Source organism: Odontesthes bonariensis, chromosome 21 (assembly GCF_027942865.1).
Source record: "Odontesthes bonariensis isolate fOdoBon6 chromosome 21, fOdoBon6.hap1, whole genome shotgun sequence".
Taxonomy (NCBI): Eukaryota; Metazoa; Chordata; class Actinopteri; order Atheriniformes; family Atherinopsidae; genus Odontesthes; species Odontesthes bonariensis.
Genome location: NC_134526.1, coordinates 27,029,735 through 27,048,973, shown reverse-complemented (window position 1 = coordinate 27,048,973; position 19,239 = coordinate 27,029,735). Strand labels below are relative to the sequence as shown.

Sequence of the window (19,239 nt, the reverse complement as noted above, 5' to 3'; positions counted from 1 at the left end):
GAAGGGTCTCATTCCCGACCCGGAGAGGGCAAATTATTATTTCATGGGTAAATTAATCAATCTTTAATGAGGTACTACAAACCCATATGTACAATACACATACATACGTGTTATTATAGTGTTATTATAAGCATCACATTCGCAGGGCTTCTTATGGTGCAACAATCGCTACGCCAGTAGATGTCACCCAAGGGAATTGAATGAAGCTTCGAGTAGTGAACCACTTTATGACACAATGGTTTAAAATGTGATTCAATGCTTCAAAAAGCCTCGTTTTGCCATCACTACTGTACAACCAATTGAACGTGCCAGATCAACAATAAGTTAAAGGGGAACTGGGCATGTATTGTTGTAATGTTTTAAATACTTGAACGCAGTTTTTCTAGAGAAGATAATTGTTTTGTATATGGGAGTATCGTCCATTGACTCTTTTGGGCTTTCACATGCGCGAGCATACCAACAAGAGGTAAGTGACATGCTGTTTATAAAGTTGTTTTGTAACATCCCCATGCCAGTAATGTGAGAACCATGCATATGGTTTTGATGGTAAGGCTTGTGCCTTTATTGTCGGATGGTTTATAAAGTGGTGTGACGTTTCTGCAGTGTGCAAGTTGTTGTTTTACGTGGAAGGGTTAGCACTTGCCCCTTAGCCACCACGTATTAGCCTCGCATGACAGGCTGAGCGAACAGAGCGATCTCCGCACAGGGAGCGCCGATTTGCACCTGTCTGTGTCGTACTATCAGTATTTGACAACCTCTAGCAATGGGATTGCGCTTCAAATGCCCCGGAGTTCCCCTTTAAAGTCTGGAATCAAACCCTCACTCTTTTCTCCATACTTTTTTCAAGATAAACCCCGAACCTCAGGAGAGAGAGTGAGATCAAAATTACATTCCTGACTGCATTTACCACAACAATCTCATATGCGGTTAGAATTATGTTATGTTAGTTTATTCAATTCAATTCAATTCAATTCAGTTTTATTTATATAGCGCCAAATTACAACAAAATGTCATCTCAAGGCACTTATACATGCTATTATATTATAAATTCTCTGGTTTAAGTGTTTCACTTTTCACATAAAGAGAGATGAGGATTGAGTGGGTGGAAAATGGACAGAAAGATGGTTATAATGCCATGTAGGTGAAATGGAAGCTATCAGGGGCGAGGCTAGGGTATTTTTAGTGGTGCCAAGGCACCACCGTGAGATGGCTCGGCACCCCCTGGCTCAGCACATTTTTAAAATATTATACTATGCAAAAACACATTATTTTTTGCTCAAGGATGCATTATTTTAGTGACCATTTTATTTATTTTCTAGCTTTTGTTTTTGTTTTAACTCTTTACTCCCAAAATAAATGTTGAGTTATCTTCAATATTTGTCTCAGGCTCTCTGTTATCCCTGTCAAGCCACAGCCTTTTGAAATGAAGAGGTCAAAATTGAATGTTGTAGGGGAAAGCACTACTCAAAGCAAAACTAATACGGCTCCAAAATTTATAAATGTACTAGTTCGCCTCAATTAGTGAGAAATAATGTGCCTCTGTGAGCACTGGGGGCTGGGCACCCCTAAAGACCAGATCCTAAAATCGCCCCTGGAAGCTATGTTTACGAGGCACTCACTGACAGTATGGGTAGGCTGAAGCAGAGCATGTCACGTGGTCGGGGACAAAAGGCGGGTAGGCCTAAGTTCACCGGGAGGCAGGTGAGGAAGGCAGGGTCGGCAACAAGAGATCAGGTAGGTCATGAACGCTGAAAAGTCTGGCATGGATGCATTAGAACAATCTGGCAAAGGTGAGAGTGCTGGAAAGGCATACAGGGATGATGAGCTGCAGCTGTCAGATGAGTGGAAAATAACAAGCAGAGGGACAAGAGGGGAGGAAGGAAGGATGAACTGTGACAGAACATTGCATCAGGGGCAAGAGAAAGAAAAAAAAATATGCCAATGTTGAAGCACTGTGGCCCAAATGTGTGTGTGTATATATTGTGTGTAAATATATGTGCCCATATATGCAGGCATGGACTGATAATTAGGCGTCGGCCGTCCCGATGGGCCAACGTGCTATTTGGGCCGGCAGATCCGACATGTATATTAATAATATGTATTATTATTATTATTATTATATATCGTCATCGTCATATCTGCATAATGCATGAAGAAAAATAAAATCAGCAGCGAGTCTGTTCCGATCAACAGGTCCTTACGACAGGCAACTGCAGCCCATTGTTTATCGTCACTGACAGTCTAAAAAAAGGGCTAGGACAATCATGAAATAGAAAAACACCTTACTCTCCGTGTTCACTTAGTGATGGATAGGAAACGCAAGGGAGGCGCAGAGGAACTGCGCGACAAAAAGAAACGCCAACTTCAAGCGGACGCTGCGAAATGTGTCAAACTCACTGACATGTTCGCACCAGCAGGCTCTTCGTCTGCTCCAGTGACTGATGTTATGGTGGTGGTGGTTAGTGGAGGCGACGGCGAATCGAGCAGTGAACATGTCAATGCAGCTGCTGCAGTATTAGAACCTGCGGTAAGCTGGACAGTTTTCAGAGCCCCAAACTATGTAATGATAGGATAAACCAACCTACCCCTTAAAGGTGGGGTCTGAGATCTTGGAAAAACGGTTCCTGCAAGCTATATTTTTGAAAATCCACAACCTTGCCACTCCCTTCAGCCCACCCAGCTAAACCAGCTGAGTGAAGCTGACACCCCACCCACGTGAAAAATTCAAGCAAATAGATTGATAGGTTAGTGCTCCGTTTGTGCTGGTTTGTGCCGTTAAAATTTTCGTTTGTGCAGCTTTGGTTTCTGAGATATTAAAGATTATTTTTTTTAGGTCATCCAAAGGTCACCATCCCCCCATATTACTCCAAAACAAACCAGAGTGGTCTACTTTTTTTGTGCTGGTTTGTGCCGTTAAAATTTTCGTTTGTGTTGCTTTCGTCTCTGAGATATTATGAATTATAATTTCGGCCGATGACGTCACCATCCCCCCCATATTACTCCAAAACAAACCAGAATTCAATTCAATTATTTTTTTTTTAGTGCTCCGTTTGTGCAGGTTTGTGCCGTTAAAACTGGCGTTTGTGCTGCTTTCTTCTCCGAGTTACGTTTTACTTTCAGTTGATCACATGATTTCACCATATTGATCAGGAGGCAATGAATTTCATCTGCTGCAGGTTGTAGTCATTCTGTTTTGTTCCAGTAAGTTCCTTTCTCCAATTAAGTCAGTGGGAAGTTGTCGGATTTTGCTAAGGCAGGAGAGAACAGAAGGTAAGTTTGTTTTTTAAAATCCCTTTCTGCAAATAACAGTGACATTAGCCTGATAATGAAGTTATATGTATTTTACAGAGTCAGTATTTTTTTATTTAGTTTATTGATGGTTGGCAAGGAAATTGGTGCATTACCGTCACTGAATGTCACTCAAGGGTTATATGTGTTAATTCTGTTCTCTCCTGCGTTAGCAACATATCCGACAACTTCCCACTGACTAAATTGGCGAAAAGAACTTACTGGAACAAAACAGAACGACTACAACCTGCAGCAGATGAAATTCATTGCCTCCTGATCAATATAGTGAAATCATGTGATCAACTGAAAGTAAAACGTAACTCGGAGACGAAAGCAGCACAAACGCCAATTTTAACGGCACAAACCAGCACAAACGGAACACTAAAAAAGTAGACCACTCTGGTTTGTTTTGGAGTAATATGGGGGGATGGTGACCTTTGGATGACCTAAAAAAAAATCTTTAATATCTCAGAAACCAAAGCAGCACAAACGAAAATTTTAACGGCACAAACCTGCACAAACGGAGCACTAACCTATCAATCTATTTGCTTGAATTTTTCACGTGGGTGGGGTGTCAGCTTCACTCAGCTCTCGAAGCTACGCCTTCAAAACACATGAACGAATCACGAGTCTGTGAACGCGCAGGGGGAGGGGTGAGGGGGGCTGACGGTTGATTGGCGTGTCAGAATCCAATAGAAGTAACTCTCATCATTACTTCTATTGGTCAGACATTTCCTCTTGCTACACCCTCTAACAATGGACTAAAAGATTTTTTTTTTCCAAATATTCTATTTTAGTGGGTGCAATGGGGTCGTGAGGAGGTTTTCAGACAATATGATAAAAAATGCTCCAGAAAACATCTCATACCCCACCTTTAATGAATATGATAAAATAACACGACCCCAATAAAATTATGTTGGCTAGTGTTCCATGGTCAAGTTAGTTTGTATAGTAAACACAGGTGCTGCTACCCATAAACTTCATGCTACCACTAGCGACTAATGATGAAATTTCTAGCCTACACTGAGTGCATGGGAAAATAAGCCTAGGTTTGGCTAATACGTCTATGTCTTCCACCCTGAACTGAACACTTTTCAATGCAAGAACCTTAAAACCACTATTCACCAACATAACAGAATGTAGCATGCAAATGTCATCATTAGACTATCATTGTTTGTGGGTAGAGTAGCCTTGGCTAGACAAAGGCTAAATGAGGTTTTGCCAAAAGGCAGGTGGCAGTTTCTATTAAGATGGATAAGGTCAATGAAAGAAAGTCCCAATTTTTTAAATCATATTATTTTGCGATATCATTTTGCTTGTTATGCCAATTAAGCTGTGTATCTCTATGTATGACTCTCTAAGAGAGTCAAATAGTATTTCAAATGTATTTCTAAATTATTTCAAATGTATTTCTAAAGCCACTCCCCAATATGAAAAGCGAGTTAGCACTCTGATTTCATTATTAGGCTAATTGTTGAACTACTGTTAGAAGAAATTACATAATTTTGTGTTTGTGTTTTGTGTTTCAGTGTTATGCTAATGCAGCTGTGTCTGTCAATCAGACAATCTAAGAACTCTGGAACTGACTACATCCTTATGTGGAAAAAAAAAAAAAAAAAAACACAGTGACAACACGTTTTGTTGTGCCAGGTTGAGAGAGCATCCCAAGAAGAGGAGAGTGGTAGTGTGAGAGAGGAGAGAGTCCACGAGAAAGAAGTCAGGGAGGGAGAGGAGAGAGTTGGCGAGACTGAGGAGAGACATGGTGAGAGAGCAGAGAGCAGGAGGAAATCGATTACTTTGCCCGTCCTGATCCTTGTCTTTTACAAAACTTTTTGAATCACCACCCACAACAAAGCACAAAAAATCCAGTTGTGCAAAAGGTATTCACCACTAAAAATGCAAATTTTAAGTGTCCACTCTCACTAATTTCCATTAACCCATGCCTCAAGGTATTTATTTTTTCAAAATTTGCACAGTTGGTATACACATTCAGTACACCAAAAAAAAAAAAAACCTGACAGTGTTTGTGTTGTGCAATGTGGTGGGCCAGTCTAGTCCAAAATGCCAGGGCCGATTTTTTATTTTTTATTTTTTTTTTTTTTTGTCCCAGTCCACCCCTGCATATATGTATATACGTATAGCCTATGCGCACGGTTTTCCACCTTTTGTTTTCTTTCATGCAAATGAATTTGAATGAATCACTTTCTGTCTGAGATTTCGAATTTTCATCCACTGTTCATTCATCCAGTAGGGTTCTGCCTCCTCGTTGTCCAAGAGATTCAGTCCGTCATTGAAAAAGGCGCATGATTACACTGCGGTCAAGTGAGCAGACGTTCGTCTTTTCCTGATTTAAAGTACGCCCGTATTACAGAATTTATGGCAAATACAGGCAGGGCTGGACTGGCTATCTGGCCGTTCGGGCATATCCCGAACGGCCCTCCCGCGATTTGGGCCCTCTGGGCCCTCCGAGGGCCGTAAATAAAATATACATATATATATTATATTTTTTATTGACTGCGAAGGTAAAAAAAAAATGACACGTCGGGGCCCATTGGATGTTTCTCCTGACGCACAGAGCGCTAGTCCAATGAGAATGCCTAATGTTGTCAAAGGCCCGCCCCTCCCTACAGGCCCACTTGACCCAAGTCATCATCATCATTATAACCCCAAGTTTAGCTGACTTCACTTGGTTATATTCGGCTAAAGCTCTGGTGGATAAAGAGGACGCGAAATGGAGAAACAAAAGAGTGACCATGACAAACGTAAAGAAAAGAGAAAACAAAAACCAAGAGACGACGCAGTAATGCGCTAAAATCACCGATATGTTTTTTAAAAGCACAAGCTCGAGCTCAGGTTCAGTTAGTGGGCCGTGGGAGATGCGGAACCTGGCTGCTCGACCTCAGGTTGGGGCAGCAGTGGGGCCGCCGCCGGTACATCATCAACGAGCGCACAGGTGGTGGAGAATGAACAGGAGGAGGCGGAGGAGATGGTTGTTCCAGCCGGGGAACCAGAGGAGGAGGAGACGGAGATAGGAGACGTGACCCAGCAGGGAGAGATTGAGGTTAGAATTCATCTCAACACACCCGCTAGCCAATGCAGTGTAGCTATTGGGCGCTTCAGCGTTTCGTTTCCCATTGCCTGAAAGTTTGAAACCGAGACCAAGTTGTCATCCTGACTTCATCAAATCAGTCACAAAAATACCCATTTGGTATAATTTTTTGGTTTTGCTGTAGTGAAAAAAATGACGTGTCCGAGAAAAAATACACAGACATAAGCACTATCTTAGGCTCTTTTGATCAGTCTCAAGTGTGTGGTGCTGGTGCTCCTTTTTTATACAGTGTTGTGTGTGTTGGTGAAATATTGCTTTGCTTATCCCTGGCTTGGGTCTGTGGGACCCATTTTCAGGTTTTGCTGAAGGAAAATGGTATGAATACTTTTTTCACAATGAGATTCACTGGCCAGGGCTCATCATCTGGAAAATAAAGTTAGTTATCCTCCTCTCTCTATCTCTTATCCTCAAAAACAAAGATACTCAGAACTTCACAAGTAGGATGAAGGGAACATGAGGGTGCACAGCAGCTTTTTTCCCCTCCTTTAGTCCCAGGTTCACTGGGCCAGAATATCTTCTATGTAACAAAAACATGAACACCTTACAAGGATTAAATGGAGGATTAATGATAATTAGACAGAAGTGTGTGTATATATAAATATACATATATGCGCGCTGGGCCCTCAGTGATCAAAAAGTGCCCGGGCCCTTTTCAGATGCCAGTCCAGCCCTGAATGCAGGAAGTCTATGATACGGAGCGTGCAAATATTTTACTCAACTGTAAAATCCTTTTGATCCATAATTTCTGACAAAGGTTGATACACTTGAACTCAGGAACATCCTGACTGTTCACTCACTCAGTATCAAACATATTCACAGTATCATTTTGGAGAAATTCAGCCTCAAAGGTCATTCAACAGTCAGGATGTTTTAAATCAGGAAAAGACGAACGTCTGCTCACTTGACCGCAGTATGATTACGCCATGCAACGGGGAGGGGAGAGAACAAGTGAAAGTGAAAGTCCAATTAGCTTTCTCTCTCTAGTTTTGCAGTCTTGTGTCAGACCACCGAGAGAGGCGCACGCAGCACGGTAGGAAAATCACTGTTACTCTAATATTTCATTTTAATATGTCTTGTTGAATGGCGACCTGGTTTGTGCTAAAGGAGAGTCAGCGCTGTCTCGGTTGGGTTTAAAACTTGGAATAACAGTTCAAAGTGTCACCCCGTAGACTTGCGACTTGCTAAAAATCAGGATCGGTCTCTGCTGTATTGTGGATTTCCTTTCCTCACGTTGAATTTCCTCCCTTTTTCCTGTCATTCATTTCTTTTTCCTTTTCACTTTTCCTTTTCCCCTCGCTGCGGGGTAACATATATCGCAAGCCAAAGCTGCCATATCCACACGTCGAGAGCACGCGCTATATATCTTAACGATCGCGTTCTGTTTTCTTATATCACGCGTGGTATAAGGACACCCGTAAAAAGCGCCCCTTTTCCTCCTTAGGGACGCGCTGTATAATGCTTGAGCACGCGTGCCGAAATTCACCACGCGTCCTCTAGATGGCCAGTGCTATCGCAAGCCAAAGCTGTCATATCCACACGTCGAGAGCACGCGCTATATATCTTAACGATCGCGTTCTGTTTTCTTATATCACGCGTGGTATAAGGACACCCGTAAAAAGCGCCCCTTTTCCTCCTTACGGGACGCGCTGTATAATGCTTGAGCACGCGTGCCGAAATACACCACGCGTCCTCTAGATGCTCACCTCGTGACTGTATGGCAAGCGCTTCTTGTCTTAAGCCACTGCTTTTAACATCTTTGTGTGCCTAAATTGCCTTGCATGTGTCTTATTATTTTATGCTACATCATTTTACCATGTGTTGGACATTGCTGTCAGTGTTGCAACTGCACACTGCGCCTATGTCTTTGTATATTATATATAATAAAACATAATAATCAAGCTGGAACATCCCCTGTGTAAAGGTAAGTTCAGTGTGGCACTGTATCGCAAGCCAAAGCTGCCATATCCACACGTCGAGAGCACGCGCTATATATCTTAACGATCGCGTTCTGTTTTCTTATATCACGCGTGGTATAAGGACACCCGTAAAAAGCGCCCCTTACGGGACGCGCTGTATAATGCTTGAGCACGCGTGCCGAAATACACCACGCGTCCTCTAGATGGCCAGTGCCACACTGAACTTACCTTTACACAGGGGATGTTCCAGCTTGATTATTATGTTTTATTATATATAATATACAAAGACATAGGCGCAGTGTGCAGTTGCAACACTGACAGCAATGTCCAACACATGTTAAAATGATGTAGCATAAAATAATAAGACACATACAAGGCAGTTTAGGCACACAAAGATGTTAAAAGCAGTGGCTTAAGACAAGAAGCTAAAATCTTGGGGAAGAAAAACACCCTATAGTCACGAGGTCAGCATCTAGAGGACGCGTGGCGTATTTCGGCACGCGTGCTCAAGCATTATACAGCGCGTCCCGTAAGGAGCGCTTTTTACGGGTGTCCTTATACCACGTGTGATATAAGAAAACAGAACGCGATCGGTAAGATATATAGCGCGTGCTCTCGACGTGTGGATATGGCAGCTTTTGCGATATCCTTTTTCCAGCCATGATTCGCGCGCTTGCTGCCCGGTGTCAACTCGTTACGTTAGCTAGCGAGGCAGAAGCAGACGTCCAGAAAGGAATCAAGGGAGTAAAAAATAAAATAGCTACACGTAGTTTTAAAATTATTTTTGCACATGTTTACATTCATAAAATGGCCAAAAATGAACATTATAGGCGGATTTCTTGATCACTATAAACGAATTATTTAAACAGCATTTGTATAGAAATGATTCCGTCCCAAGCCTTTTGATCTATATAAGCGGTTGATTACTATATCCGTGACCACTATAAGCGGTTTCCACTGTACTCAGAAAGTATACAGTAAAAATATTGTTACTGTACAGTAAAAATGGAGTATGGGAGCTTTTCTGGCACAAAAGAAAACAAAAAAGATAACTTTGAGGTTTAATTACTCCAAAATGATACAGTAAAAATGATTTGATAATGAGTGAATATGTCAGGAGGATTTTGGAGTCAAACCATTACTAATACTTGATAAAGAACGAAAAGTTATATTACAGTCCAGTAAAAATGGAATATTACACTATTTTTGGGGTAAAAAAAAAAAAAGGGACACACGCTTGATTTATTGCCTCTTTCGTCTTCTTTTGAAAACCGGAAGTCATTTTGCTTGGTTCTAAACTAGCGCTAGCTTTCTCATTGGACTTGGGGCATTTCCCGTAAGCTCCATGGTACTGGCGCAGAGAAAATGTTTGTGCGGCTGGCTTGACTACGCGAAGACGAACGGCGGCTCATTTGACCGCAGTTTGCAACGTGATCCAGTTCAACGCTGGACTAAAGAATCTGAGCCAAGCTGCTCAGGAAGGGAACTTGTAGTTCTGATACTCAAAGAGCATCAGGGACAGTGTGTGTCCAAAGTAAGAGATGCATAGTCAAATAGAGATATTTTGAGAATAAACACATTCCTCAGCCCAGGGGAGGCTCAAAAGAGATGTATGACGGGGACGCGCAGCATCTTCAGGGTTGTTTTAGGTTATTGGTTTTGAATGAGGACCTCTTCCCTGTTTGTCTTGGTCTATTCTTGATATGCCTTCCAAAGCCTTTTTTCTTTTAGCCTTTGTCTGTAGTCTTGTTTTTGTCCTGGTCTCAGGTTAGTTTGGCCTTTAGTTTTTTCCGCCCCACTAGTTTAGTTTCTGTCCAGCTGGGCTGCATGACGTTTCCACGCTGCTCTGCATCCAGTTCTAACATAGTGTTCTGATTATTGAGCTGCAGCTGTAGCTCAGGAGTTAGAGCAGTGGCCCACCAACCGGAAGGTCTGTGGTTCAACTCCAGCTTCCCCGGGTCACTTGTCAGTGTCCCACGTTGCTTATGGTGAATACATGTGGTATGATGTACGCTGGCTGTGTGAGTGAATGGATGAATGTGGAATGTAGTGTTAAAAGTGCTTTGAGTGGGTAATCACATGCTTTTACATGTTAGGAAGGCTCACAGTCTTCTTACCTGATTTAAAGACTCATCTTTTCTTCACTTGTCTCCCTGGCGTTCCACACAGCATGAGTTATTGTTTTTGTGTGTGACTTGTGATTTCTACCAGTGTTTTATGTCTGTTTCACTCTTAATTTATTCAGAGTCAGTGTGCCCCAGGGCAGCTGTGGCTACAATCCAGTAGTCTGCCACCATCAGCATAGCACTTTGAGATTCCGTATGAAATGAAAAGTGCTTTACAAATGTAATTGATTATTATTATTATTATTATTATTTTCATTTATTCTCTTATTGTACAGCTCTTTGGTCAATCGTTGTTTTTTTCTTTTAAAACGTGCTTTATAAAAAAATTTGGTTTGGATTGGAGAAATGAGATTCACACTATTGTTTTGTTATTCTCTGTTGTTACCAGTTACTTCCAGGTCAAAGACTGGGACTGGGAGTGTAGGACATGCCCAGTACTTGTCCAACTTTGAGTGATTTAGGATTTTAGTTTGACTGGCATGTTTACATGTATCTCATAAGTCTCATGTCATGTAAACACAAGGACAGATTGTGACAGAAGGACAGACTCTCGCACAGGAGAGTCCCTTAAAGGCAAGGCAAGGCATCTTTATTTATATAGCGCATTTCATACCACAGGCAACTCAATGCGCTTTACATAAAGACAAGGCATTTAAAAGAACAGCATAAAGTAGCATAAAAACAAGCAATTTAAAGAGAAAAAAAAAATAGAATAAAAATTCAAACACAGTTAAAAGCAAGCAAAGAAGAGGGAAAAAGAAAAATATAAACTCAACCATAAGCACACAGAAAGAGAAATGTTTTTAATCTGGATTTAAAAGTGTTTACAGTTGGGGCTGATTTCAGTTCTGCTGGTAGTTTGTTCCAGTTGTGTGCAGCATAACAGCTAAAAGCTGCTTCACCGTGTCTAGTTTGAACTCAGGGCTCCACTATCTGACCTGAGTCAGTAGATCTCAGAGCTCTACTAGGTTTATACTCTACTAGCATGTCATTCATGTATTCTGGACCTAAACCATTCCGTGATTTGTAGACGAGTAGCAGAACTTTAAAATCTATTCTGTATCTGACCGGGAGCCAATGTAAAGACTTGAGAACTGGGGTGATGTGATCTGATCTCTTTGTTCTGGTTAAAACTCGGGCTGCAGCTGTTTGAGACTCTTTTGGGGGAGTCCAGTCAGAAGACCGTTACAGTAGTCAAGTCTGTTGGAGATGAAAGCATGAATCAGCTTCTCCTGATCTGTTTGGGACATGAAACCCTTAATTCTGGATATGTTCTTAAGTTGATAAAAAGCTGATTTGGTGACTGATTTGATATGATTGTTGAAGGTCAGGTCTGAGTCTATCAGCACGCCGAGGTTCCAGACTTGGTCTTTAGTTTCTAGAGACAGTGACTCAAGGTGTTTACTGACAGCAAACCTCTTCTCGTTGTTGCCAAACACAATGACCTCAGTTTTTTCTTGATTTAACTGAAGGAAATTTTGGTTCATCCACTTTTTGACTTGCTCTAAGCAGTCGCACAATGACTCTATAGGACTGCAGTCATCTGGAGACAGTGCGAGATATATCTGTGTATCATCTGTATAGCTGTGGTAGTTGACTTTAGAGTTCTTCAGAATTTGACCCAGAGGCAGCATGTATAGGGTGAACAGAAGGGGTCCAAGAACTGACCTCTGACCCCAGCACTGTAATATCATTCAAAGGATATCTGTTGGAACAGGGAAACATGAGTTAATAACCACAATAATGTCACATATACATAATGTCATTTGAGAAATTAAACAGGGGAAAAAGAGAGTAAAGTGAGGAAAGGTGTGACAGATGAGGCCCCCCAGCAGTCTAGGCCTATAGCAGCTTAACTGTGGGATGTTTCAGGATCACCTGAGCCATCCCTAACTATAAGGTTTATCAAAAAGGAAAGTTTTAAGCCTGGTCTTAAAAGTGGAAAGGGTGTCTGCTTCCCGGACATTTAGTGGCAGCTTATTCCACAAGAGAGGGGCCTGATAACTGAAGGCTCTGCCTCCCATTCTACTTTTAGAAACTCTGGGAACCTCAAGTAAACCTGCAGTTTGGGAACAAAGTGCTCTGTTAGGAAAATATCTTACATGAGATCTCTTATGAGATCTTTAAGATATGATGGAGCTCGGTCATTAACTCATTGGCTGCCAGCCATTTTCAGTGCAGAGAGACCCATACTGCCAAGTGTTTTACAGTATTTTGACTGATTTTCCAAGACCCACAGAAAAGTGTGTCTTATGACTATGTACACACCGAAATTACCAAAACAAAGAGTAGACTCTCTTCTTTCATCAGGAAAAAAAAGTTTGTTTCTACCATTTTCAGTCCTTTAGTAATAGACAGTAGAACATAGTTAGTTTCACCAAAAACAGCTGTTTTTGACCAAAAAATTGAGAAAACAAGCTTTTTGTGCAAAGAAACCTGTCAAGCAGAACAGTGACTTTGATGCTAACATTTTTTGCTTTAGTGACACCTCAAACATCTGAAAAGTGGTTTCCTTCAATAAAACAGCCAAAACAACACTGAGAAGGTATTTTGATAGCAAAACAATAATTTATTCACAGTGAAGTAACAAGTAAATAGTAACACGTAAATAGTTCATACATTATCAAAACTATACAGTTCATCACATTCAAACCTTTGTGTGTGTGTGTTTGTGTGTGTGTGTGTGTGTGTGTGTGTGTATGTCTCCACCCCTACACAGAATAGTTCTGCTTAGTGTGGTAACCAGTGAAACACTCTCCTGCGTTTAAGGGGACACAACAGGACTTGCACCACATTTTGGTCTCACTGCGCTGACCCCTGCGAGCACATACCCTACACCTCCTTGCTGGTCTCCCCTTCTTGCTGGTGGGCATCAGGTTTTCCAGTATATGTTTGCCCATGTCTCCATCTAGCCTGCTCTCAGGGTCAGTGTTGTAAGGAGCTCTAGGAGTACGTCGGCCTTCCTCAAAGTCCCCATCCCCCTCAACCCCCACACCTGCCCCTGCCGCGTGTATCCCTTTTCCAAGCCAGTTTAGACAAAACCACGCCCACTTCCGCAGTACGGAAGCCGCGTATGCCGACGCGAAGCAGCAGCTACCCATACGCTATCATCACTCGCCCGCCATCGTAACTTTACTGTGTAAAAGCAGTCATTTAGTAATGTTTATTTATAAGACTCTCTTAGGTTTGACACCTTCTTATTTGTGTGTTTTATTGCAAAAAAACAACCAGTTGTTATGCCTTGCGTTCCAGTTCAACCTTTGTTTTATCTGCTCCCCGGGTAAGGACCGAATTTGGAAAAAGAGCATTCAGCTTTGCCGCCCCTTTGGCATGGAATACTTTACAGGCTGAGTTGAAACTCTCTGAACTAGTCGCACTTGGAGCATTCCGCTCTATCTTGAAAGACAGGCAGCGTCAATCTATTGAACCGTGCCTGTGTTTCAAATCCTAAATTGTTGGTTGTGCTACAGCTCCCATGTCTCTGTATGAAATCACGATTGCATCTCTAAATTGTTTGTTTTATTCTATCTGTCATTCTTTGTAATCTGGTTTGACACGTACTGCTGTGCTGCTGTTATGTCTCATGCTGCTGACCCGTTTTGGCCAGGTCACCCTTGTGAAAGAGATCCTGATCTCAATGGGCTTTTATCTGGTTAAATAAAGATTAAATAAATAAATAAAAATTGTCATGAGCGCATATGTCATTCTGATCACAAATGCGAAAAGACGTAGCTATGTGCTAGGCTATCGGCTATCGCATAGCTTTAGTGTGTAAAGGAGTCAGTTTAGTAATGTTAATTTATTGTCATAACAGTGTTGTTTCGCGTGCTTGACTGGTCACTTTCTGTTAAATATTCTAGCGATTATCTCCTATCATACCCGAATATTTTAGTAATGTTAATAAATTGTCATGACAGACAGCGTAGTTTGGTGTACTACGCCACTCTGTTAAATATTCTAAAACGCAATTATCTCCCTTCATTTTTTTATATTCTTGAATTAGTTTTGGGAGGCAATTAAAAGATATTAAAGGCAAGCATTTAAAAGAAACAGACAATAAGTACAGTATACCACAGAAGTAAGTCCAACGTCGACATTTTTTTTAACAAAATTGAATCTGTCTTTTCATGGGACAATCCTTAATTAAATAAAGTATTTTCTATTCTATTCTATTCTATTAAGAAATTACACTTTGCTACAATGTAAAGTAGTGACTGTGCAGCTTGTATAACAGTGTAAGAGTGTAAATTTGCTGTCTCCTCAAAATAATTCAGCACACAGCCATTAATACCTAAGCCACTGGCAACATAAGTAAGTACACAGGGTAAATGACGACATTACAGAGCTGGTGGATGGTAGAGATTTTGCGCTGCGCGTTCTCGTACTAGTTTCTATTGGGTCAGTCTCTCGCTTCCCGACTAGGCTTCCGTACTACGGAAGTGGGCGTGGTTTTGTATAAACTGGGTTGGAAAAGGGATACACGCGCCCCTGCCCCCTCCTCAACTCCCACACCTGCCTCTGCCCCTTCCTCCTCCTCCTCCTCCACACGCCCCCCCATATGTCGCTTCACTGTCCAGGACTTCACTACCCTGCGAATGAACTCCAAGAGGGTTTTACACTCCCCTGGGTTTCTGGCTCGGTAGAGGATATAAGCATTGAACATACACAGCTGGAAGAGATAGGGAACAAACTTCTTCGACCAGTTCAACGATCTTCGGATGAAGGGATAATAAGCAATGTTTTGGTCCAACCTATCCACCCCATTCATGGAGGAGTTGTACGCAACAACACACTCCGGCTTTAACTGAGCAACCTTGTCTCTTTGTCCCCTCCGCCACACATCAACCCTCTGCATCCTATCTTGATGGCAGGTTGTCACCATCTTCACCAACCGTTTGTCCAGCCACGCTACTACCATCACCCTCTCATTGTGCCACACAACTTTCTCCCCCACCACCAAGTCAGCCTTACTCATCTCACTGATGATCTGAGGTTCCCCCCTATTCTTCCTAAGTGTTCCACAGACATTGGTTTGTGCTTCCAGTAGTTGTTCACAAAGTGCTACAATTATTGTCCATGAACAATGTGTAACCATGACCTGGGAGAGGATCTAAGAGAGAGAACACTATCTCTGGCAGAGTACTAGCTTCCCCGACATAAGGTCGCATGTTGAAGCAGTACCCTGTGGCAGGGTAACACAGAATGTAGGACTTGATGCCATACTTCACAGGCTTTTGTGGGTTGTACACCCTGAAAGACAGGCGCCCCCGCCACTGCATCATACCCTCATCGATGCAAATGTTTTGCCCTGGTTGGTACATCTCCTTGAACTTTCCCACTACGTAGTCTAACACTGGGCGGACTTTAAACAATTTGTCAGTGGCATCCTGCAATGCATTATTATTGAAATGAAGGAACCTCCAAATGATCTGAAATCTGTTCCTTGGCATAGTCTTGCTGAAATAGGGTGTGGCATCTATCTCATCTACACTCCAGTACAGTTCAAGGCTTGGCTTTTTCACGTAACCGGTGAGAAAAGAGAGTCCAAAGAAAGATTTCAGTTCTGGGACAGACACTGGCTTCCATGCATTACCTCTGCTATATGGCAGATTGTCAGGGTGTGCCTCAAAATACTGACATGCATAAAGGTTGGTCTGATCCGCAATGCTTTGGAGCAGCTCATCAGTCAAGAAGAGCTCCAGGAAGTCAGCTGGCAGGTCACTATCCAGCTCCGCAGCGGCGTGCCGGGGTCCAGGGGTTGCAGTGAATGGGGTCTCGCTTGGTTGCCAGCCAGCTTGATGCCAGTCACAAGCTTGCCCACGACCTCTGCTCGATGCACGACCTGTAAATGATAGAAATATACAATTACCATAAAAATATTTTTTTTTATTTCTACGATGTGATGTGGAGAAGAATTTTTTTTTTATCTTTATTCTTCACACTGCCAACAGTGGGAGTGTGAGAACTGCTGGATGCACAACCTGTAAATTATAGAAATATATACAATTACCATAAAAAAAAATATATGTTTTATTGCTGCAATGTGTTGTGGTGAAAACTGTTTTTTTTTTTTTTTTTTTACCTTTCTTCTTCTTCGCACTGCTGGGAGTGGGACCTCTGCTGGATGTGGATGGATCTGTAAATGGAAAATTCCTTCACATCAGTAGGCTACTAGCAACAGATGTAGCAATATGAACTCGTGGGCCTAAATGGCGTTGATTAGTGATGGGATTTTCGGCTCTTTTTTGAGATGCGGCTCTAATTGCCCTTCTTACTGTGGAGAGCCGGCTCTTTCGGCTCCCAAACGGCTCCCCATATATATATATTTACATTATTAATTAATTAATAGCTTAAACCTAATTTTATAACATTTTGTTTCATTATTGACATTGTTAAGCACTTATGATGAGTAAAAATGCTGCATAACAATGCTTTATAAATAAAAGTTTTATTATAACCAATTAAATTATCACAAAATAGCACCACTTCCACAAAAATAACTTAAAATAAATTAAACAGTTAGAAATACAAACACCCACCACAATACGAAAAAGTATCAAAGCAGCACATGCTTGACACAAGGGCAGCAGAGGAAAGGAAAAAAGTGGACAAACTTTTTTTCAGTGTTTCCACACCTTATTAATTGAAAGCTGCGTGTGATTGGTCAGATGTGTGGAGCACTTGCTTGACATGAGGGCAGTGGAGACATTAAGGCACCAACCGAGGAAAAAAACTCTCTGTCTAGCACTGGCAGAAGCAGAGCAAAACGCGCAAGGAGAGGGAGAGTGAGGGGGAGGGAGAGGGGAGAGACAGCGAGGAACCGAAGTACAAAAAAAAAAACTATGTGGGGAAAAAACTGTTGGCTCTGTGGCACTTGCAGAGCACAAGCGCAACGATAGGGAGGTGGAGAGACAGCGAGATACTGAAAGAAAAAAAACGGCTCCCATTGTGGAGCCGGTTCCTGTCGTTCACTTCAAAGAGCCGACAATTAGAGCCGGATCGTTCACGACCGACACATCACTAGCGTTCATGTGACATGGGCTGAAGGAGGGGAGAGGAAAATCAAAGCAATAAAAGTGATCTCTTACCTCCCTCAGGGTCTGTAGTGTCTGGGGATGAGGCTCTGCTGCTCCCAGACGTCGACCACTCGTCTGAGGAATCCGGGTCAGGTTCATTGTCTGAGTCATAATCGGAACTGTCTGGTGGTGAGCTCAGCTGAGGTGAAACACGCACACGCCGACGACTCTCTCCGCTTGGCCCGGGTATCTCGTCGGTGGATAGTAGTGGTAAACTACTTCTGCTGCTCATAAGGCTCTGTTCGAGCATTAGCTGCCTAAATTTGTTATTTCGTCTCGCCGGGGAAATTTTCTCCTTCTCCAATCTTGGCAATTATAGTTTACAAACATTTTGATTAGTCTCATAGGCTTCAAAGCTGCTTCAGTCCTTCTACAATCTATGTGATCTTTACTCATCTCCCATCCAAAGTGGCACTGCTGCCACCTTGCTGGTCAGTTTGCCAGTATATTCTCTGTTTAGTGTTTACAAGCCTAAGATTTAGTGACAAACTCCGCTAGATTGTTCCCCAGCCCGCTCCGTTAAAAAATGCAATTAACGTCTATAGACGTCTTTGACAGTCAACGGTTGAATTTAAATTGACGTCTATAGACGTCAATGGCAGCCAATGAGTTAAGAGCTTTATATGTGAGGAGAAGAATATTAAATTCTATTCTGAATTTAACAGGGAGCCAATGAAGAGAAGCTAAAACTGGAGAAATATGATCCTCCTGTCCTGTTAGTTCTCATCAGATCTCTGGCTGCAGCATTTTGGATCAACTGAAGGCTTTTCAGAGAATATGTGGGACAGCCCAATAATAAAGAATTACAGTAGTCCAATCTTGAAGTAACAAATGCATGGACTAGTTTTTCTGCATCACTCTGAGATAAGATGTTCCTGATTTTAACAATATTACGAAGATGAAAGAAGGCAGTCGTAGAAACCTGTTTTATATGTGAGTCAAATGATAAATTCTGGTCAAAAATAACTCCAAGGTTCCTCACTGTAGAACTAGAAGCCAAGGAAATACCATCTAGAGTAACTATATAGCTAGACAATTTCTCCCTGAAGCGCTCAGGTCCAAAGATAACGACTTCAGTTTTGTCTGAATTTAGCAGCAGACAGTTCTGAGCCATCCAGGTCTTTATGTCTTTAAGACATGCTTGTAGTCTGACCAACCTATTGGGTTCATCTGGTTTTATAGATAAGTACAGCTGAGTATCATCAGCATAGCAATGGAAATTTATGCCATGCTGTCTAATAATGTTACCGAATGGAAGCATGTATAATATAGCATGAGGCTAAGAGGAGATAATTGGTAACTTTCAGCAGTGCAGTTTCTGTGCTATGATGCACTCTGAATCCTGACTGAAACTCTTCAAACAGATTATTTCTGTGTAAATGATCACAAAGCTGAGCTGCAACTATTTTTTCAAGAACTTTAGACATAAAAGGGAGATTGGCCATAGGTCTATAATGAGCTAACACTTCTGAATCAAGAGTAGGTTTTTTAAGTAAAGGTTTAATTACAGGAACCTTAAAAGGCTGAGGTACAGTGCACAGTGAAAATGAGTACACCCCTGTTGAAAAGTAACATTTTGAACAATATTTTAATACACACACAAGTTATTCCCAAAACGTGCATAGAGTAAGTTTAATACAACATCTGTTCAGCTTACAACAGAAAAGAAAGGTCAATAATATAACTTAAATGACATATTTGTCCATTTTTGTGAAATTATGCTG

The 19,239-nt window shown here is 41.8% G+C and overlaps 1 protein-coding gene across 5 annotated transcripts in view; it reads left to right on the top strand.

The window, feature by feature from the left end:
* Window positions 1–1,631: 1,631 nt before the first annotated feature.
* Window positions 1,632–19,239, top strand: part of LOC142370750 (uncharacterized) — a 58,023-nt gene continuing 40,415 nt past the window's right edge. The window contains exons 1-2 of one of the 5 annotated variants that reach the window (XM_075453196.1): window positions 1,648–1,734; window positions 4,818–5,050. The gene's annotated coding sequence lies outside the window, so the exon portion shown is untranslated. The other 4 variants (XM_075453194.1, XM_075453198.1, XM_075453197.1 and 1 more) reach the window with 4 other exon arrangements.